Source organism: Gobius niger, assembly GCF_951799975.1.
Source record: "Gobius niger genome assembly, chromosome: 8".
In the NCBI taxonomy this organism is placed as follows: domain Eukaryota; kingdom Metazoa; phylum Chordata; class Actinopteri; order Gobiiformes; family Gobiidae; genus Gobius; species Gobius niger.
Window position 1 is genome coordinate 14,411,342 of NC_136859.1, and position 23,798 is coordinate 14,435,139.

The 23,798-nt window shown below is 41.7% G+C and overlaps 1 long non-coding RNA gene across 1 annotated transcript in view; it reads left to right on the forward strand.

The window, feature by feature from the left end:
- Nucleotides 1–278: 278 nt before the first annotated feature.
- The window catches only part of LOC306967346, an 82,314-nt gene continuing 58,794 nt past the window's right edge, over nucleotides 279–23,798 (forward strand). Inside the window, exon 1 of the long non-coding RNA XR_013793180.1 lies at nucleotides 279–371. This is a non-coding gene — a long non-coding RNA (uncharacterized lncRNA). The remainder of the gene's footprint in view (nucleotides 372–23,798) is intronic.

Sequence of the window (23,798 nt, forward strand, 5' to 3'; positions counted from 1 at the left end):
ACTTTAGGCTTTTCTCCATAACATTTCAATTTCACTAGTGTAAAACTTTAACTCCTCATATGCACTTTAAGTAGTGAAATGCCTCCCTTTGGTCAGCAGCGGTTTGAGATTAGCCATGCCATGTGTGGAAAAGGACACACCCTCTTTGTGGTGGTCGATTGGACGATACTTCACCTCTGTCCGTCTGCATGGACAGCTGTAGTTAAATGGCCATTTCTGCCCCCATTAAAGTGCGTGACTAAGCAATGAATCAATAATGAATGAATGGCGAAAAAAGGTTAAAGCAGAACTAAGTAACTCATACCCCTAGAGGCCATAAGCGCCACTGCAGGTGTCGTAGCATGTTGCGTTTTTTTACTCATCAATCGTACGTGAGAGTAAATTCTACGCTGACAAAGGGAGAGAGGGATATTGTACATCCAATAACACAATGGAGATTGGAGGGATCTCAATGGAGGGATATTGTACATCCAAAGTTAGCTTCTTCTTCGTGATTACATTAGTGTTTATTGCGCCTCCGGGTCGGAGCAGGGAAAGCTACAAGTGCTGTTTTTTGGTCAGATGAAAGATCCCCCAATCCCAAAGGATTTATTAAGGTAAACAAGTTACTTAGTACCGCTTTAAGATTCTGCATTTTTTTTGGTAACCATTCTTGTCAGCATTTACTCGAGACTTATTAAACAGTTTAACAACAACTTTGTTTTTCACATTTACATTAGATTATTGAGAGAAACGTTGGAAATGAAAGGGCAGATTCAAATCAATTAAAACAGGTATGAGAAACATGTGGCTGCAGTCACAGACCTGAGCTTGTTTCCCCTCACACAGATGCAGAGGGAATAGCCTCCTCGCACTAGTCGAGTGTTGCTGCCTCACACACAGTTGTTGTTCTCAGTCCAGATGTTGACCTCAAACCGGAGCTCCGAGCTGCACACAGCGCTCCAGGTGTTAGCATGTTAGCATGTCCTGACAGACGCTCATTAGGACAAACAAGCACACACACGTACACACATTAACAGAGGCTAAAAGAACTCTATGGACCTGACATGGCTTTTGAAAGAAACCTCCAACAAGATATATATTTGTGGAAGCTCTCAGTCGTCTGGGAATTATCCAGATGATTCTCCAACAAGAGCATTATAGTGTGTTAGTTATTAGTCCACAAACTTGTCTTATTTAGCTTATGGCTAACAAAGTCCTTCAAACGGATATAAACTGTGCCTGTGTGATTGATAATAGCACCTATTGGCAATATTGAACAATTTTACGTGTAAATAACATTATTGTGTACAATTATGCTTCTCAAAATCCTCTAAGGATCCATGTGCTCTGCTGTAGTGTGACAATCATTTCATTTGAATTCACTGTGATGATGAATGTCAGCTTTTTATTGTTCATGCAGCTAAAAGTTGAGTAGTTCAAGGAGAAAGCCTGGAGAAAAATGTAGTTGGGGACCAATGGGCGCTGGCTGGGGGACACTGGGGGCCGCCATTGCTCCGCCATTGAAAAGCATTGGAGTTTAGCCCCCTTAAAACAACTTTAACGCCTGGTTTCAATTTTTTCAACACTAGACTAGGCTAGATATTCCTCCTGAGATAACGCTGGGTTAGTCACAATTTATGAAACCAGGCTGGTTTTCGTAAGAAGAATTTTAGAAATCTCGTACTTAATGAGGGTCGGACTGTTAGCGTTGGAGCAGCGCGAGCTACACGTCACGCAAGTGCCGAGTCTACAGTGAGGTTCCCGCCCGTATGTCCTTTTTAGGAACATGCTTCGTCAGAGCTGGGGAGGGGGAGTCTGTAAATCCTCCATGAATTCCCCCACGACCGTGGTCATTATGGTAAACATTATGTTGGGGACTAGTTGGGGACTGGACTTGAAAAAGTCTCCATTTATTTATTTATATGTTTATTTGAAAGGGACAGAACAAGAAGCATTGTTACAATAACCGATGCCATGTTCATAGGACGTATAGCTAAAAGCTAATTCGCAGACCTGGTCCCTAAGACATAAAATAGTAAATACATTTACATAAATCATTGCAAATAATACAATTTAGAAAAGGTTTGCAATAAAATATTATACACTTCTGTTGTGTCCACAAGTTTGATTCGAGTCTCGGCAACGACAATTTTCTGAATGTCTCTCCCCGCTCTTCACCTCTTTCACCCAGCGCTGTCCTGTCGAATAAAGCCAGGTACTGTACCAACTGCCATTCGCGGGACAAGAGCCTGACACACAAAAAGACAAAGGCAAAGACAATATTACTTTATCTTGATTCTTGCAATTGTTGTAATAAGCTTGAAAGCACAGAAACGGACTCTTCCACTGGGACTTTTGCACAAAGACCAAATCCTATTAGAAGCCACACTTTTTGCAGCCAAGACAATAAAAGACTCCTCCATGCAACATATGTGCAGTATTAATTTGCGCGTTCATTTTTAAACACATTATGATTTGTTGCTGTTCAAGCTGCAATGCCCCAGTTCTCTCTTCGCAGATTATCAAAGTTTAATCTCTTTTCTTTTCTCTCTCCACTCTCTTCTCTTACAGCCTCAAATTGCATTACCTTTTATTTGTTTCTCGATTCAGACACGTGTCATCTTTCCGAGACGCGGCGGCTGCTATTATTTTTCCTCAAACCTGAATGCATTTATTCATAAATTCATATCTTTAAAGTTTAATTCCTGGCCGTCCCGTTCGGGCTGAATACAAGCCAAAATCTCCAGACTTTTGATCCCGCGTGTGTATATCTTGACAATAGCGTGGTGTTTTATTATTCGTCACTTAAAAGACATAAACGTAAGCTGCATTTGCATACACAGTGGAGGCTCACAGGTGTTAATGATTCTCGGAGGACGCGCATATTTATTCATGTATTCACTTCAGCCTAATTCCTCCCCTGTATCTAAATGCAGCGTGATGGCGCCGCTGTTTTGATGGATCTTCTCTGTGTGTTTGACGGCGGGCTCAGACAGACTGTGTCACATTCAATCTACGTCTTCGTTGGACCCGCGACGCACTGATGTTGCACAGTGATTTTTTTTTTTTTTTTTACTATTTCTGCTCGATCTATAATAACGTTTGATTGACTTCATGCTCGGTGAAATCCTTAGTTGGATTTAAAAGTAATAGAAAAAAAGTTTTATTTTGTCTTTTTGTGCATAAACAATGAAAAAAAAGGTTCATACATTTTAAATTGTTAATTGTCGTCCAAATCATTCCTCACTAATGCATTTCTAACATCTTATCTACAGTACACAGGACTTAGTTTATAATACGTTTCACAGCTTTCAGTGAGCTATGGCGTTTAAGGTGCATTATGCAACTTTTTATGTGGAAAAAAAGTTGATATTTGTGTGTATTTGACCTTGTAGTGACCCATTGGCTGTATGAGTGGTCAGCATGGCGCCTTTACTTTTTGATCACTGTGGTCTCAATGCTCCAGGATCAATTGTTTGGAAGGTTTTCACAGCTGACGGACCCTCTCACCAGAAAACCTACAAAAAAATTGATCCTGGAGCCTTGTAGAGACCATAGTGATCAAAAGTAAAGGCACCATTCTGAACCCTTATGCAGCTGATGGGTCAGTACAAGGTCAAATTAGGGCTGGGCGATAAATCAAATGAATTTGGTTAGTTCATGCTTTTAAAATCAGACGATTTGAAAAATGTCTAAATCGTAAAATTGAGTCCGCCGCTCCATGTCCCCCCAACGTGCGGCCAATTTAGCAGCATTTTAGACGCTCCGTAGCGAAATGAAGCGGAGAAGCAGCGACTTTCTGATGATCTCAGCTGCTTCACAAAGGCCGTGTGTTGTGTTTTAAGAGGACGCGGTGGAGTTTTCTTCCGCTATAACAGAGTTTCCCATTTTTTTCTGGTCTGCTCCTGTACCTTTCTCTCACTCGGCTCTGAGCGACATTTAACTCCGCCCCTTTCCCTGGAGTCTCCATGGAGATGATTGTCAATCACAGTATAGGCATGAAGACGATAACATTATTAAGAGGTTTTACTTTTGAGAGCAGACAAGGAATGTCTAAAACAGAAATAACAATGTGATCTTAATGGGCCTAATTGTTACAGGCTACATTATGACATACTGTATTAATGAGCAGGACTCTGAGCAGTTTATTTAAAAAATGTTTTGGCCATATCGCCCAAACCTAGGTCAAATACGCACAAATATGAACTTTTTCTTTTTCAGAATAAAAAGTTGCATAATGCACCTTTAAGTTGAGTTATACTTTATTCATCCCCGTAGTTCACAATCGATACAAATGCCTTACACAAATCTCTTTTCTTCACAAAGGTCTGGATTAATAATTGTTGCCTATAGGATAAATTTAATTCCACCTCGACAAAAAAAGGTACAGGGCCTTTTACCTAATGGCCGTGATGCTGGGAAGTGGAAGGAGGGAAGGAGACTGGAGGCCTGGGGCCGTAACACAGGGCTACGATCTGGTCAGAGTATAAGTTGGATTCACTGATACCGTATATAAAATGGGAACGTTGCCACAATAGGAAATATTAATTCCTCCCCTGAACCCAGCCACATGCAGCCTATTTTATGACTGCAGTGACACAACAAACAAAATCTCAAATCGGCCAAAGAAGGCTCCAAAGCTTTGTGCAAAGTAAAGTGCCGCTAATGTGTGTGCAATGATCTTTGGATTCTTCTTTTTCATTTTTCTTGACGTTTCACCCAAAAAAAGAAAAGAGACGTTAATGTCACAAATACGTGGTGTCCTTCTGCCTCCTTTGGTCACTCAGGAACCATGGTCCTTCTCACGCACAAATTCATAGACTGTGAGCACAAACATGGAAGCAAAGCAGATGAAGTGTTCGTCCAAAGACACAACTACAAGGCCAGACGCAAACCAGCAGCCTTTGGGTCACTATATCCACCATAATTCCTCCATAATGCAGCCATTAGTAGCTTTACGGAACAAAAATAATTTGTTTAAACTACATGAAATTACATAAACAATCATTTCAAAGCAAAGAGTACAGATAAAGTACAATGATCATATGCACATCTATGATCCGGGGTTGCTGTAGTTTGTCAGAAGAGTCACTTACCGGGCGAGCAGCACGTACAAAAGTGGATCAGCAGCAGAGTCATTCCCTCATTTACATCAGATTTGGGGCCCTGAAACTGTATTAGGCAATTTCAAATAGTACATTTGACACAACATGTCATCATAAATTACTTCCTGTGTGTCTACAGAATGAGATCAGCTGACGACCTGAACATCCTGAATGACCAGGTTATTCCATCAATGGATTTCTTCTTCCCTGATGGAGTGGGCATATTCCAAGATGATGAGGATTAATCGCGCTCACATAGTTAAAGAGTGGTTCAGGAGCTTTAGACATCACTTTCACACATGGATTGGCCTCCACAGGGTCCATCCCCATTGAGAATCTTTGGGATGTGCTGGAGAAGGCTTTTGATAGAGGTCACACTCTCCCATCATCAATGCAAGATCTCGGTGAAAAATGAATGTGAAGCGTACTGAAACAAGCTAAAGGTGGTCCAACCATTAGAGCAGGTGATATTCTCTGAGTGACAGGAGCCTGTGCAAAGAAAACACATGATCACACAGTTACTAAATGTACTTTTGCTTGTTGATTTCCTTCTGTGATAAAAGCTCAGTTCGACTTGTCCCCTCTCCAGTCAGACTTCCGTTGTTGTTGGTACAGTGACTACAGTAGACGCGCTGATCCACAGACAGGTGTAAATCTCCTCAGATAGATTGTTATTCATACATTCAGTTTTCTCTCATTTTGCCGCCTCATTGTTGTGTCTGACGCAGGCTCCTCCCCGGCGGCGCCGTGGCTCATGAATATTGATGCCCGGATCTACATAATGCCATGCACTGACGCTAGGATTAGACTAACCAGCCTATACTGTATGTGGGCTCTCTCTCCGCGGCATCCTCTATCTCCATATCATTGAGATTTAACCCAGATATCACCGAAGATCAATGGACTCTGTAGAGGAGCAGCCCAGGGCAAAGCAGCAACACACACAAGTTATTTTAGGAGGCAGCTGCAGAGTCACACAGCGGTAAGTAAGAGCATTGTGGGGGGAAAGATACATTTATTTCACCAATTTGTCACATATAAACTTTAAAGCTGACTAACTATTTAACTTACGTGAATGAAGCGAAAGAAAAAAAAAAAAAGTTTGATAACAGAATATACCCATACATTTAAACCTGACTCTATCCCTTATTCAGATTTAGTTTTTATTACACACCAAAATTGTCTAATGTTTTTCAATCAAGGGATACTTGCAGTGCATGTTTTCCACATATTTAAATCAGTAATATAATCTATTTCTGTGTTAAATGTTGTATTGCTGAAGTGATTTGGTTTATGCTATCCCCGTCCTTTGTCTTCTCTATTCTGTTCTCTTATTTAAACCGGATTTGTTTTTGAAAGATTCTGCCAAGCTTTCAATCACCATCCGCTTTTCCGACTTAGTTTCAGGAACCATTAAAATACATTGCACAAAGACAAACAACAAATCATTACAACAGTTACAGACAGACCGGACTCGGCAGCCATCAAAACGCACACATATTGTTTGCTCAAAGACAGTATAAATGACACAGAGAAGTCCCGTCTACCCGCCTCCCCCCCCCCATCCACACTCTCTCTCCCTCTCCCTCTCTCTCTCTCTCTCTGGCAGTATCCTGTGGTCTGCGCTCACTGATAAGGCTTTAATCCTGATTGCCGCCTAAAAGTAAAAAAAAAAAGAAAAAAAGAAAAAGCTTTGTTATGAACACTAAATAGACTGGCCCTTAGCGAGCGCTCTGGGACACCGCTGATAACACAAACACACGTGGAGGGGCAACACATACCCCTCCCCCCCACCGCCCTTAAATCGAGCCCCTATAATCGCACACGTATGTAAATTTGAATTTATCGGTGGCTCGATAAAAAGCTCTGTAAGTGTCGGCAGACTGTGGACGGAATAGGCGGTAAATAGACTACTAATAGAGAAGGAGAGATTAGAGCGGCGGAGGAGAGGACAGTAGAGGAGAGATATGAAGGAGAGGATGAGATAGGAATAGTAATGCCCCGTTGGCTTTGACGTAGACTGGAGCACACCTGTAGGCTCGCGCTTGACAGGATTGTGCGGGAGACTTGCTCACACGGGCAAGGCGAGCGGACAGTAAACTAATATTGAGTTAAGGGAGTGCTCAATAAAGTCTGACACGCTTGTTTTTTCAGTTCTCCCAGAGACTATACACTGCCTGACCAAGAAAAAAAAGAGTAGCCACAAAAAGAAAGGTTGGACGCTCTGATATGTTGTTGGGCCACAGCAGACATTTGCAGTGGTATTGTTTCAGTATGGAAGGTCAAAAGATCTAATGTTGCATTCATTTTTCATCCAAATCTGGTATTGATGATGGGAGAGTGTGACCACAGCGCAAAGCCTTCGCCAGCACATCCCAAAGAGGCTTTAAAGGAGCTTAAAGCAGTACTAAGTAACTCTTGCCCCTAGAGGCCATAAGCGCAACTGCAGGTGTCGTAGCAAGTTACGATTTTTTTACTTATTAATTGTCTTGGAGAGTAAATACTACGCTGACAGGAAAGGCGAAGGGAGAGAGGGATATTGTGCATCCAATTATACAATGGAAATATTATTTTTTTCACTCAAACTTGGCTGTAAAAACTGTTTAAAGTGACGTTGGCCCGCAGTTAGCTTTGCCCGTTAGCATGTTAGCTTCTTCTTCGTGATTCCATTACTGTGTGTATTGGTTGCTCTGGTCTGGTGGCAGTCAAGTTCTGGCCAGAGACACAGGGGGAGATGAAAGACCCTCCAATCATCCCATAAACACTTGTGTTGCCCCCACAGGGACTACGGAAAGGATTTATTAAGGTAAACATGTTATTTAGTACTGCTTTAAAGTGATAGTCTGGAAGTTTGCAAAGTGAAGAAGATAGAGTGAAATTTGAACATAAACAACTCCTCCGCTCTTTAACCAGAAAGCCCTTCTTAGTTTGTAAAATTAAGAGAGCAGGAACTGAATTTTCTTAAGTAAACCATCAAGCTCCTCCCCCTCCCTCCTGATTGGACCTGACAGGCCGGTTCACTCGTCTCATTGGTCAACGCTGGAGGATACTAGACTCTGATTAGTTGCTGAGATCAGGGAAGGAGAGACTTAACAAAAAAAATAATACTTAGATATATATATATATTACTTAGTTTACATCAAAATGCAAGACCAGGTGGCCCATTTTGCATATTTTATAACATTTGTAAAACATTTAGACTTCCAGACTATCACTTTAAGATCTGGACTCTGGCAGCCAATCCATCTCATGCTCCCTGAACCACTGTTTCACAATGTCCCGATGAATGCCTGATGAATCCTAGCATTTTCATTTTGGAATACGCCCGAGCCATCAGGGAAGAAGAAATCTCTTAATGGAATAAATATAGGTCATTCAGGATGTTCAGCTGATCTCATTCTTTGGGAAGAGACCTAGACCTGACCAGCTGCAGCAAACCCAGATCATAACAGTGAGTTAAATCTGAGTTTTTTGGTCTGGCAGTGCATAATGTTTAGTGTACATAAGCAAAGGCAGCACTGGCGTCTTGGCGCTCACTCACTTCACTTTGGCCATTACGCTTAAATCTCCCACCTCCCTCACAATGTTTCCTGCCCAACACATACAATCTTCTGCGTTAATCATTTTGCACAGGGCTGAAGACAGATGCCCTTCCTGATGTCACCTTCTTTATTAAATTAGCTGAAAGATTGCACCAGTTGGTTGTGGTTAAAATAAGCCTATGAGTGCTTGAGTCTCACCAGTAAGCTGTTTAAGCAAATTTATAATTCTGCATGATTGCTCCATCTCATCTGTCTTCGCTTTGTTAAACAAAATCCTGCTTGAGAAGCACAAAACACAAGAAAATGTGTGCATCATGTGCATCCAAGTTTGCAGTACTTCAATAACATGAATCTACAATCAGATAATTGCCCAACATTGTTTTCTATTGTCACCCGTGATTGTTCACTTTAGAAAGTTAAAAAGTGGAGCTCGTGTTTGGCCATTCTTTTTTATTATATCCTTATTGTTAGCTCTGGGCCTTTGCTCCAGTGAGGGTCAGTTAATCAGCTGTTCTGAGGCTGAAGTGGCCGAGGGACATAAGCCCCTGCCCCTTATCGCTGCCCTCTGCTGCAACAGAGGTCATTAGATGTGTCCGAGAATCATAACACACGCACAGCCACTCAGAAGTCAGGGCTGTGTGAGGTCAGAGGTCAAAGGTCATCACATGCTATCGCGGTCAAAGTCAGGGATGAGAGACTTCGAGGTTGGCTGCTTTGGTTTGAGACAGTTGTAAAATATAATGAAAGCACTGGCCTTTTCCTGGTCTAGAGATGTTCACCTTATGTCCATAGGGAGGGGAAAAGGCTGGTGATATTTTAAAAAGGACTATTTTCGCCATAAACTAACAATTTGTTTGAATCATACAGTGTGGTTATGCATGAGTTGCGTACACTGTCCAGACCAAAAACAAATACAAACATTATACACAATAAAGTCAGCACATATAACCGTAACCAGCGACATGGGCTGCAAATTAGCATTAGCTAGAAACTCTTTATGAGCATCAGCCGCAAACTTAAATTTGTAACTATGTTGATTGCATCGTCCCTGATAAATAAATGAATAAATAGGTCTCTTTCCTACTATTCACCAAAGGTTCCTGAAGAAGAACTGATTAACTTGTTTACCTCAATAAATCCTTTTCGTAGACCCTCTGGGGGTAATTCAAGTGTTAATGGGATGATTGCAACTTCACTACCTCCGGGTCGGATGCCCAATACACACTAGTGAAATCACAAAGAAGAAGCTAACAGGCTAACGGGCAAAGCTAACTGCGGGCTAGCAACACTTTAGCAGTATTTACAGCCAAGTTTGAGTGAAAAAAATGATCTCCATTGTGTCGTGGCACAATGTACAATATCCCTCTCCCTTTGTCTTCTCTGTCAGAGTAGTATTTACTCTCACGGACAATTAATGAGTTAAAAAAAACGCAACATGCTACGACACCTGCAGTGGCACTTATGGCCTTTAGGGGCATGAGTTAGTTCTGCTTTAAGTGGATGGCAGCTTAAGAACCTTTGTCTAGAATGGAAAATTTCTGTTTGACTGAGAAAAACATGCTACTAGGGCTGGATGATATGGCAAAAAAAATAAATCAAGTTTTTTTTTTCTCATGCTGATTGATCTCGCTTTTTTTTTTTAATAAGAAAAACAAATGTTGCATGAGCTTGTTTTCCCTCTTTTTCCCCGCTGTGCCCAGCCCATACCCTGCCCACATCTGACTTGTTCTTATCATTCACACAACTACCAATATCACTTAAAAAAGCTTTAATTAATTAAGAGCTTGTAATCTCACACGAGCCAAACACCGTACTCCTGATCTTTATTAGGCTCTAAACTCATTTCCCTGAACCCAATCAGTGCAATTGTTTTATCCGGTATATTCCTGGTGCTACAGATTGACAATGACATTACTCACTAGTGCATTAATATTGACCTCTCAGCTGTTAGTGCCTCAACCCTGTGCCTTGCAGTAGCCTGGACGTTGACCCTTCCCTCTCCCTCTCGCTTCTCTTTGTTTAACCTTCAGCCTAAAGGCCCATTGACATATGCTTCATAAGTATTCAGGAGTCAGCGCCTTCGACATTAATCAGCCCTTGGTACATTATCTGTGCACCTTTCTGTGGTTCCTCTCATAGCTGCCCTCACCCCCGGCCTCCTCTGCTATCACGGTCCTCACCTCTCTCCATCCAACAGCTCCTTATCACCCTCCGATAACCACAAGAAAGATGTGCGTGTAGCCTAACTGAGTGTCTGGCTATTCAGATATACAGTACCTCTGTGTCCATTAGAAAGCTCCTTAATAAAGCGGTTGGTGTTCGGCAAGGTCGCAGCAGGGAGACAGTTTAGACACATGTGTAAAGTGGAGACAAGCACATGTGTGTAGCAGTGGTGCCTTTTCTGTAGTAGATACACAGCCTGATCCCCAAAGAAGTCACCACGTTGGTCCGCCTGTAAATTTGCTTACAGCAGACAATCGCAAAAGAACCAGTGTTGGATTCATTTTTTACACCGAGATCTTGCATTGATGATGGGAGAGTGTGACCACTGCATAAAGCCTTCTCCAGCACATCCCAGAGATTCTCAATAGGGTTAAGATCTGGATTCAGTGGAGGCTAATCCATGTGTGAAAATGATGTCTCTTGCTCCCTGAACCACTCTTTCACAATGTGAGCCTGATGACTCCTGGTATTGTCATATTGGAATATGCTTGTGCCATCAGGGATGAAGAAATGTATTAATGGAATAACCTGGTAATTCAGGATGTTCAGGTAAAAGCCATGCCAAGGGATTGGACAAGAATAAATGAAACTCCAACAAGAATTGGACGTTCTTCCGTGGTCTTGGCCCTGCAGAGGGTCCATGAGAGGATCTCTCCTTCTGTGCAGATTGAACTAAATCTGAACAAACCTCTGACTCATGCTTTGCTTGCACGTTATTCACCTTATTCCGGAGGCTCGCGTTGGCGCCGCCATGAATTGTGCCTGCCCCTTTTCTCCTATGTGTTAACATGGGGCTGGAGAAGTCCATATAAAATCAGTCACTACACGAAAACAAAGCCGTTTTTTGGCCGCGCTGAGAAACGCTGCAGTGTTGACATGTTGGTGCAAATGAACATTGGCCATTTTACACAAATCAATCGACTAAACATCAGATTTGAGCGGAGAATATTTTCCCTCGTTCTCCGTTAAAATGAACGGGCTTCGCGCTCGACCGGAAGTGTCTGGACAACGGAAGCGCCGAGACAACGCAAAAAGTGGCAAAAGTGGGCGGGGCGGAATAAGGTGAATAGGACATAAAGACTATATCAGTGAGATTAGCTGATAGACAATGGTCATCACCATAGTCATTCCACACATAATGTGAAGTATAGATAAAGTACAAACACATAGCCACAAACAACTGGCTCACAGATATGCACCCTTTCTGTGCAGACTAGTGCAAAACTAGGATAAAAAGGAACTGTCAATGAGGTTTGGGACTTCACTTCTTCCCGCTCTCTGGAGCCATCAGCTGGTTTTACTTCTTTGTAACTCACAACAATGCCAATAAACGTCTTATCTTTGAGACAACTCTAGTGTATGCTTTGGCTTTATCCAAATATCTGTTTTCCTGTGACATCTTTGTTTGCCTGAACTTTACATTGTAATTGATTGACTGCGGAATTCTTCCGCAGTCAATTATTGGTTTTCATGTTCTTTATTATTATTCCTCTTCCATCTTTTTCCCGATTTTCTCCAGCTTTCAGCACTTTCATGCTTTGTGCAATTTATGCAAGTTATGCATCAAAATGTTCCGCATGTTGAGGAGAAGGGTGCTATTACTTTTGGGACTTCTGCAACTTACGGTTTTATAATGGGGCTTCCGCAAATCCATGCTTTTCTGCACTTTTTTCTGCATTTTCTACAATTTCTGCACTTTGTGCATGTTCAGCTTCTGCAACTTGTGGGTTCTGAGAAAAAATTGGCCTTCTGCAGTTTTCCAGTTTTTTTATACGGGAGTTTGAAATTTTTGCATTAGTGTGTATGTGCGAATCCAGCCAATCGGGGAGACTCCAGGCCTTTCAGCCATTTGTGCAGCTTCTGCCATTGAAGCACTGAGGCCATTTCAACAGTTTGACCAGTTTATGGAATTTAAAAAGTTTATGCAATATTAACAATTTATGCAAAGTAACCACTTTATGGGATTTAACCAGTTTATGCATTTTAAAGCATTTATGCAATTTACATAATTTATGCAAATTAACCCATTCATGCATTTTACCACTTTATGCAGTTTATACAGTTTATGCAACATGACATTTTATGCATTTTACCGGTTTATGCAAATTTGATTATGCAATTTGAAGAGTTTATGCAATTTCTGCATTCGCTTCCCGCATTTCCGCAGTCAATCGCAATGGCGCAGCCATTGCATTTCTAGTGCTTATTGTTTTTGTTTCATTGTTTTAATATTTGGTGCAGCCTTGTGAGACAATTCCTGTTGTAATATTGGGCTATACAAAACAATTGATTGATTGATCGAATGATTGATAGTCAGCTGATCTCATTCTTTGGGCAAATAGTGTTGGTGAACGTGGACATGACCAACTGCAGCAACCCCAGAACAGTGAGTCAAAATCCAGGTGGCGACTCCAGCAGTGCACTGTATTGTAGAAATTCTTCGGTATTATTGTCCTTGTGTGTCCTCTGAATTGGACTCACCCTTCAATGCTGCTGGAGAAACCTGCCAGGAGCAGCGGGTGACCGCATTGAAACGTCTGGGGACCCTTCTCCAGATCTTCAGCTCAGTTCAAGGTCAGCAGTAGCTTTTGTGCATGTTTGTAGGATGATGGGAGAAACCTATGGAAACCTATTCAGACACAGGGAGAATGTCCAAACCCCGACAAGACTGCAAGTCCTTACCCTAAGAAAGTCAGTTTTATAATTGCTGTATTAAACAAAACACCACACAAATTTAGCATTATTAGACAGTTAGGTTGTTTCGCATCTATATAAAAAAAACAAGCAACTGCCGCTTCCCTCTCTTTATGCGGTGTGTTTAACAACTTTATTAACCAAAGAAGCACACAAAGCCCTTTAAACACCACCTTATCCTTGTTAAAGCAGACATTTACGCACTGTTTGCCGAGTCATATTCTCTTACTGAGCTGACAAGTCCAACACCTTTGAGTCAACACACGTTTTACTTGTTAATTACAACACTTACACTGCATTAACGTCCGCATATGAGCGAAGTCAATGCTACAGTCAGGATCCCGGGAGGAGTAGATTAGGGGGAGCAGTGGGGGGACAAGGCGAGGAGTACCTGTCACAGATTGGAGTTGGTAGGTGTGATGTGTGCCCTGACTGGAGCTAACAAGGGATTATAAAGCTCCACGTAATCCTGGATGGGCGGGTTGGCTCAGGACTTGCTCTGTTACTGCATCAACATTAAGCATTAATAGCGGCCTAGCATTAGTGTTAGCAGCTAATAGTGTCCCGGAATATATTAAAGGGTAATAATGCAACGCGGTGAGATTAGCATAAATGTGCGAGTGAATTTCCACACAATGAAAGGTGACTGGGGGACTGAGGCAGCCAGAAATGGAGGTCATATCAGGTGACAGCTTTAGAGGAGCTGTACAACGAGACACCTTAACACCAAGGTCATTAACACATAGCCTACTATGGAGAAGATAGAAATAAATGTGTGAACTCGCTTGGAAAGTAACTGTAGTTGAGGTTATAGAGCAGGTACAAATTCTATGATCACTGGATTCAACCTCTTACCTCCCGCCTTAAACGAGCACATTGTCTCAAGTTCGGCTTTACCCAAATCTAAAAGCTTCTTGACTGGAGAGCTACAGTGCAATGCCTCATTTTTTGTCTCTTTATGTCGCTTTTTTGTTGTGTTATTGTTACTTTTCTGTCGCTCTTTCTGGCTTTTGTTATCACTTTATTTTATAGTACCTTGATACATTGTACCTAAATTTAGTACAATGTAAAGTGCTCTGCAACCATCTGTAATAACTTGTACTTATGGGTTACATACACAATGGAATAATATGTATTAGTTCTTTGTAGATACATAATGTAGTAGGACATGAGACCCTTATGGTTAGGGCTTAAAGGATCAGGCCACCGTTTTTACATACTGAGATATGTTCTTTCCTTAGCTTAGACGAGTTGATGCGTACCTGCCTGGCCTTTGTGCGTGCGCTCAATCACACAAACGTTGTTATCATTTAGCCTCTCCCAGCATAGGTATAGCTCCAAACTGGGCTGAAGTTAGGAGCTAGCCAGCTGTTCCACGTTTTCCCTATTTAAATACAGTTACGTGAAAAGTTACACGATCCAAGCCTAGTTACACAAACTTAAAGGAACAGTTCACCGTTTTTCCATACTGGTCTTATTATATTATGTACCTACAAAGTACTAATACATAACATGCCATTGTGTATCTAACCCATAGGTACGAGTTATAACAGATTGTTACAGAGCACATTACCTTAATTTAGTTATAGTACAATGTATCAAAGGTAGTGTAAAATAAAGTGTTACCTGGGTTTTTTGTGTTTATTTTTGTTGTTGCTTTTTTGTCATATTTTCGTTATGTTTTTGTCCCTTTTTTGTTGTGTTATTGTTCCTTCTCTATTTTGTTTTTGTAGCTTTTTAGGCACTTTTTTGGTCACATTTTATTGCGTTTTCATCCTCCATTTTGTCGCTTTTTTGGACGATTTTTTTTCAAGAAAGTTTTAGATTTGGGTCAAGCCAAACTGGATAAAATGTTCTTGGTTCAGGTGGGGTTTAGAGGTTAAATAACTGTTTTTTATCTGGGGTCGCCTGGGGTCAGGTCTAAGTTCAATGATGTCAGCTGAACATCCTGAATGACCAGGTTTTTCCACCAATGGATTTTCTCTTCCCTGATGGCACGGGGAATGTTCCAAGACGACAATGCCAGGATTCATCTGGCACAGAGAAAGTCTGCTGTAACCGAAGTGCATGACCTTTTTCTTTGTGCCGACTTTTTTGGGGGTGGAGAAAGGTTTAGGGTGTAATTCATGAGACACAGTACAAAAGTCAAGCTAATGTAACGGTGGCTGATGCTTCAGTGATCACACACACTTCTGTCCCCGGTGTTAGCACAAGGTGGAATGATGGGACTTTACAGACATCAGTTGTGTCTTAACCCTCGGCCCACATGAATGACAGAGGTGTACGATTGCTAAAAATCCTGTGATGACGCTGTGTGAACTTGTCAATAGTGAATAACTGAAGTCAGAGTTACAGACAATAAGACGAGAGGAGACAAAGGGACTGAGTCAGACTGAGCCTCGCGGATCACAGGCAGAGGTATAATCACGCTACATTCAGAGCAGCCATTATCGGCCTGTGGGCTGTTTGCTGCTTTACAGAAAAGCAGCGGGGGCTCACAGGGATCCAGCACCTCTCACACACACGGACACACACACGCACACGCACACACTGAGAGGTCCTGCCAGCTACAGCGCTATCTTTAGAGCTGACTTTTAAGTGCCACACTGATTTTCAACAGGATTACATTGTGAACTCGCCAATTTATCTGTTTGGTCAAGGATCTGATCATGATGTGTGGATCGTGTGGCCGTGAAATATTGCAGAAGAACTGGCCTTCAGTGTAATTTCAAACGTTTGATAATAATAATGTTCACTAACTTTATGTCTTAAATCACTCCAACTATAGTCATCCCATTTCCTTACGGCCTCTACTATTTTGTCATTTATTGTATTAATGCAACCAGCAATACGGAAAACCTAAATGCCACTTTCAAGGTTTATTTAGTCACTAGGATTAGAAATGTTGATTTCTTTTACCTTTACATGTTTCAGCCGCTGTCTGCGAGCCATCCTCAGAAGTATCAGACTGGACATCATCAATAGTGACGAAGGAGCGTTTCTCTCTTCTCACCCTCTAAAGATTATGGATGATAGGGGTGTGTCCATACTGATGGACCCGTCAGGACCAACAGACTGGCGGCGCTTTGGAAGAAAGAACAGCTGATAAGGGACACGTCACTTAAAGCAGTACTTAGTAACTCATGCCCCTAGAGGCCGTAAGCGCCACTGCAGGTGTCATAGCATATTGCGTTTTTTTTACTCATTAATTGTTCGTGAGAGTAAATACTACGCTGACAGAAAAGACAAAGGGAGAGAGGGAAATTGTACATCCAATGACACTGGACAATGGAGATAATTTTTTTCACTCAAACTTGGCTGTAAATACTGTTTAAGTGGTGCTAGTCAACAGTTAGCTTTGCCTGTTAGCCTGTTAGCTTCTTCATGATTTCATTAGTGTGTATTGGGCCTCTGACCCAGTGCAGGAAAGCTGCAAGTGTGGTTTTCTGACCAGAGACCCCAGGGGGAAATGAAAGACCCCCCAATCATCCCATTAATACTTGTATTACCCCCAGAGGGACTACGGAAAGGATTTATTAAGGTAAACAAGTTACTTAGTACTGCTTTAAGGCCGCTGATACCTATGTGGATGGCCCTCAGATAGCGTCTGAAACATGTAAAGGAAAAATAATTCAACATCTCTAATCCTAGTCTCTGACTAAAATGAACCTGGACAGTTATACTATAAAAAGTGGACACAGTGAATGTTAATCAGCTTGAAAACCCCAACAGCTTCATCTGGTAAGTACAACTTTGCCTGTATCCCCCAGGTCACCCCCGAAAAAGAGGCTTTCCTTGTAAAAAGTTTAAAAAAATATATATTTTTGTAATATATTATTAACCTTGTGCAGCACTTTGGAACTGTCGTGTTTAAATGAGTTTTGTAAATAAAGTGGATTTAATAATTTTTTCATCATATTTAAATCTTTTGAATTGCTTATCCGTCTGAAAAGAAGTGAATCCATTTGAGAACAGCCAGGGCGTGATCCTGTTCACACTGTTAATGCATTATAATACTGGGTATAAATGACTTAAAAGAATAGTCAAAGGACTAAGCTAAGTGGCAGCAGAGACACAGGTGACTTGTGTGTCTGCTCCTGAGGCGATTCCTGTGTTGTTTAAGTCTACAGTAAATGTGAGGGTCTGAGTGAATGAAATATCCAGCGTAATTGCCTGTCTCTCCTTGTCCGCCCACTGCTCCGCGCGGGACTGGCCTAAAGTGTCTGCCAGAGCTTAAGCTGTCTAAACGGCTGTGTGAGAAGTAAAAAAAAAACCATTGTCTCAGCGACCACAGTCCAGTCCTCAGAGACCCATTTACACACTCACTTCAGCAAATAGACTGCACCCAAATATCTCGCTTTGCACATTTAGAGCTTCTTACCCAGACCCGCAGTTGGTGAAAAGTTGGGGACAGACCTTCCTCGTATCGTAACTCTTTTTAAAATCCGGAGAAATCCCAAATGTCTTGTCTGCTCAACTGGAAATGTAAGACTTGATGGCTATTGCCTTGTTAAAGAAATACCTTGACATTTCGAGTTTGCGGCTTGATTCACAGTGAAGAGAAAGTTCCTATATTCACTGCTCATTTGCCTCTACACAAAATATTCATTTAAAAGACTAAATGTCACAGGGATAGGTTGACTCATGACAAGCTGTTCTTTGCATACTATAGTAGAAATGTTCTTTAGTGAAACTGAGAGAATTGTGGCTTTTTATGAACTTTTCCCATACTCTACACTTCTTTTTAGCAAATGCACCATTATTTTAGATTTCATCATTGGCAAGAAAAAGAATGTATGGCCTTAATGAGTCAACTCTCCTGAACTTGAGCCACTCAAATAGAGAACTTAGCATTTAAGTGTGTACATATAAAACAAACCTATCCATTAGTATAAGCGCGGGGGTTAAAAGTGAATATTAATGAGGACTCTTCTAACGATTCATCTTGAGTGGAGAATACTGATGTAGAGAAGAAACTTTACATGTTCTTCGCTCCTCCAAAGTACAGGTAGCATTAGCTGTTATAAATCAACTGGCCCCAACTGGAGTTTTGTAATTTAGCTCCGTGTTGTGGCAACGGCTCCACAATGTAGACCTCAGATGCTCCTCATGCAGGGACGGTGTGCGTCTTGTTGTCATGGCCCGAGTTGTGCCCTGCGTCCGATGGGTTTGGGGCAGAGGGTTTGATATGGTCCCACTAGTTTAGGTGGTGACAGTCTATTAATTCCACAGGTGGTATCTAACACGTGCCGATGACGGTGCTGTCTGAAGATGTTGCTTTGTTGTTTCCTACTTTGTTGTCCACGTTAGGGCATGTTGTCCTTTTAGTCCGGTTCACTATGTTTAGATTTCCACTTTTGTGGGATTTTCGTGGAGAATGAGAAATTGAGTAATGAGAAATACAATGTTTCCATTTGCCTTTGTCATTTGGTGAAATTGTGCAATTATACATTGTGCAATTATACATTTAATAAATGGGGGGTTCTGGTCATCAAGGGTTTCATTGACTTTTTTGACTGGAACGACCAAATGGGATTTTCTGCCAATTTTTGTAAATTTCCTGCAAACTACATTTTTTACTCCCCATGTTTTTTTTGTTTTTTTTGTTTTGTTTTTAACATATCAGAGCAAATGGAAACATTGTTTTTCTGACTACTTATTTAACAAAGTTTGCAAAAATGTATAGTTCTGATACTCTCCACAAAAATCCAGCAAAAATCCATAGTGAACCAGACTATAAGGTTGCCCTTCTACATGGAGTTTAAAAATGTTAAAATTAAGTATTTTCCTCCCCCTACATGTTCCAACAATGTCCTAAGGTGTAGAATGAGCCCAGACCTGTTCACCACAACTGCCTCTAAAATCCTGTCACTCAAAAAGGTGTTACTTCAGGTCTGAAGTGCCGTCATGCATGAGCTTAATATTGAATCTGCAGCTACAAGTATGACCTGAGGTGTAGTGAGTATAAAATAGCTAACTTGCATCTTGCCCCTTTAATATTATTTTAGAAATACCACCATGACATACCACTCCAGCTTCCACACATAGTTTCAAGTTGACCTACCACCACAACAGCCTGTTACTCAAAGAGAGATGTTGACAGCAAAAAAACAATGCCACTACCTTTGCCACTGCTGATCCACAACCTTTTTCAAATACACAACACTCGAGCTTCCCCAGACAGATGAGCGCGACCCTTGGCGGATGTTTCACTATTTTACAACAATATGGAAATGTGCTACTACTAATTTAACCATTCTCTAACCTGATGTGATGGGTTCCTTTAGTAAACCCTTGCTTAATGGACGAGGTCATGTGACATTTATTTGCCCATACTGAAGTGCATTATGCCTATCCCTTGTATTTCCCCCATTACTCATGGAACTACAATAGCTCCACGTCTTCCATTATTGTAACTTCACACAATCTGGAAACTCTACACCCAGCTCTAATGTGTATGAGGGGACTTGCTGAACATGGACTTGCACTCACCCACGATCAGGGGCAATTAATCAAAGCCTGTCAGCGATCTGTAATCATTTACATCCTGCGCCGCTCGCCGTGCGTCTGTGTGGCAGCCTGCGCACGAGTCACCTGCACCATCTGGAGAACAGGGAGGGGCGCGGACATGAGGCAGCTCAGAGGGGGGGCCTCTGAAAATGCACCCTAAAGAGAGAGAGGGGGGAGACGTTATGGCCATGTAGGATGTTCATGCATGTTTGACTTGCACATGCTTTGGCTATGTTTTTTTCAATTTATTTAAATTATCTTCGTTTAATGTTCTCCTTCACCCAGATGTCAGGCTTGTTGAACATGCGCCCAAAGCATTACTGATAAACAGCTTTATGCGTGCAGTGAGTTGGTAACTGCGCACATAATAGAAATCCTTGAAAAGGCCAGTCAGTATTGGCCCTATAGTGGCCCCTAAATCTACCAAAGCTAGAAATCCTTTGAGAGGCAGAATCTGGCGAAGATGCTTGAGCTTTTAAGACATATAGGGGGGACCCTCATGACATCAGCAGGTGAGAGGTGAGCGTTTAGATCAAACCTGGGTAAACCTCGGCCCGCGGGCCACTTCCAGCCGTGAGATGATTCAATCTGGACCGTGACTTGTTGTTAAATTCCCAAGTATGTCAAAAGTAAAAGTAAATCTCTAGCCCATTCCTGTGCGGAGTTATGATTTTTTTTTTAAAGAAATGACCAGAATGCCCACTCCAGCCACTAGAGGGCTGCATGAATTAAAATAAAAGGAAATAATTCCACAGGTGTCCAGCAAACGGCACTGATATAATGAGAGATCAGGATATAAACAACACACTGTAGCCATGTGAGAAATGGACAGTCTACCCCAGGGCGGCTGTGGCTTCATTCAATACACACCGAGTGTGGATTAAATGAATAATGACTACAGTGCAGCAGAAACTTGTGACACAGGCTTGTAAAGTGCAATACATGTGTAAGCCTTTTTTATGAGGCTACAGTCCAGTCAGGCTCATTATTATTCATTTATTGAAAACAGTTTCCTCAATAGTATTTTCCCAATCAAAACATTTTTACTTTGGAGCTTTGGTTTATGGACCTCGGCAATACACTCCCAATATATTTTGGAAACCCCTGCAATCGCTTCAAATTCCGTTTGAAGGAAGTGCAGAGGTGCTTTCAGTGCAATGGAAGACGTTAACAAGGAGAAGAAGTTGAATAACTTAAAAAACAATGCACACAAATGCTTTGCTTGATATGGCTAAATATTTACAGAAAATAATACTCCAACGAAAAAACAGTAGGTATCAGCAATTCAAAATACACAATTTAGTGTAATGTACAATAGCATGAAGTTGAGCAGAATAAATTCAATTCAATCCAGGCTTCTCATTTTGCCCCTTATGAAAATTAATTGCCCACCCCTGGTTTAGATGAAGAAACAAAACAGCGCCATTTTTCATGAGGGAATGACATTATAAAGCTTTTGGGTCTAGCTTTTGACTCTGCTTTTCAAGGAAATTAGCCCACTACCCTTGACCCGTCCTTCAATGCACTGGGGCGTCCTGTCAGGAGCAATGAGTGACTGCAGTGCAGCAGGATTACCGAGCTGGAGAATTGAGTGTGCATGTTTTGGGATGATGGGGGAAACCAGAGTGCTCGGACGAAACACCCCGAAACGGGCAGGGCCAGGAACCGTGGACCTTTTAGCTTTGAGGCAAGAGCACTAACCCCTCTGCCATGCACCGGGCCGGAGTGTCTGAACCTGGTGAGAGACTGTTGAAATAAATGGCAGCACATTTTAGTGGGACCCCGGCGTCGCCCGGCTTTATCGTATAAGGGAATGTAGTGTGAAGCCGCGCACTCACTTGAGGACAATAACCTTGATCAGGGCAGCTCTTCAGACTTGTGAGCATGATTTATGTTAGAAAGAGCAGCACAGAGAAACACAGGAGGATGCAGCAATCTGCGCCTGCAGACCGGGCTTCAGCCGCAGATACAGCCGGTATAATGCTGTTAGTGGATCCAGAGGCTTGTTCAGGGACAGTTTCAAAAGAAAGTGCCACAGCTGCAGTGTTTCCTTCTGCACAAATCAATACAGCAGAGGAAAAGGCTCTCAATGACCAGAGCCAGAGTCCGCCTGGGAAGTGAATCACAGGCTACAGCTACAAAGGATCAACCTGAATGAGAGGATGGTTTATGCAAAGGCCACACAGAGGCAAGAAGCACCCAGCTCAAAGCATTAACAAATCTGTTAGTTCTTCTACTGACTCTTTAGTTCTTTGACCCTATCTCGCAATTACATACACCAAATCATAAGCTACTGCTATTGAAGATCAACTTGAATGAGAGGATGATTTATGCAAAGGCCTGTGTGTATGTGAAAGCAACAAACATCCAACAAAGAGCAATCATTTGTTAGTTGAACAATGTTAATATCAAAAATATACAGAAACCAACACTAAACTACAGAATAAAGATGAGAACTCAAGAACCTTTGTTTACAATATACCTTTGTGGTAAGTCATGACTATAAAACACACTATTTTAATGGAATATTTATCCCAAACTTTAAATTCATCCATTTTTCTAAAAAGTCTATGGACAATAAATAAATAGGACTTTTTTACTTGAGAAACCAGAGCAGATTTCACTGTGGGTGGGAGGTCTGTAGATCAGCATGAATAAAAGGACAAATATCTAGCACAACACCGTATGCGAATAAAACTGCAACATAGCATGAGTGTTGGGAAATCCAGCTAAAATGCAATTACATAAATAAAGCTGTGACATGCTGAACTTGACCTTAATGTATATCCACCCGGTCGTCCATTCTCCTGCTCCGACTGTGCTTTAATTCTCTGCAGACGTGTTGGTTGTGTGGAGCAGGGTAATCTGTCATCTACATGAAAATGAGACCTGCATTGTTCACGCACAAGCGCGTTAGACACAGTGTAGGCCTTTAGCGTATGTGTTTTACATGGGCTCCTGTCCCTTCCACCACTATTGTCTATGAGCTAATCCCGCTATTTCTATTCACGGGCTGGTCTTACGCAGGGACAGGGTAAGCAGCCGCAGTGCATTGTGTTTGACCCGCTGTTAGCAACATTATATATGGAAACCCCGCTGAGCTCATCCAATCTTTAAAACACAATCAAAGTGTCATTAGAGAAAGAGAGAGCGGCTTTGATTTCATATCTTGGTTGCTCAACTGCTGCCGTCTGTTAATGTCCATCTTAGCCAGAGAAAACCTTTCACTCCTTGTTGTTTCTGTAAGTGATTGCCAGATAAAATATCTTCATGTGGCCATATCATTATCATCTCCTGCTTACATCACACCGGGCTGTGAATACATTGTCCCGATACTGTTTCTGACATTGGTTTTGATGCCGGAAACCACATGTCCTTGCGATGTCGAGCACTGAAGTTCCTGCTTTGTTTTTCATTCACGTGCATTTACAAATCAAACAATTCAATTCAAATCAGAGTTAGACGCACGTCAACCAGACAACACCCCACATGACATATTTTGACACAGTTTGACAAATTGCTTAGGATTTTTGGTTAATTTGAACAGATGGTGCTATGTTAAAATGGTTTCATAAAACATTGCAGTAAAATTGTGATTGCAATGTTCAAATATCCAATTTTTGTTCATATGAAGCCTAGGCGTTAATTCAACCTGGTAGACTAATTTCAGCATCACGTATCTCCAGCCAATGATCGCTTGCCAGTGCACCTTTGTAGCAGCCAATCATCGCCCGCTTTTAAG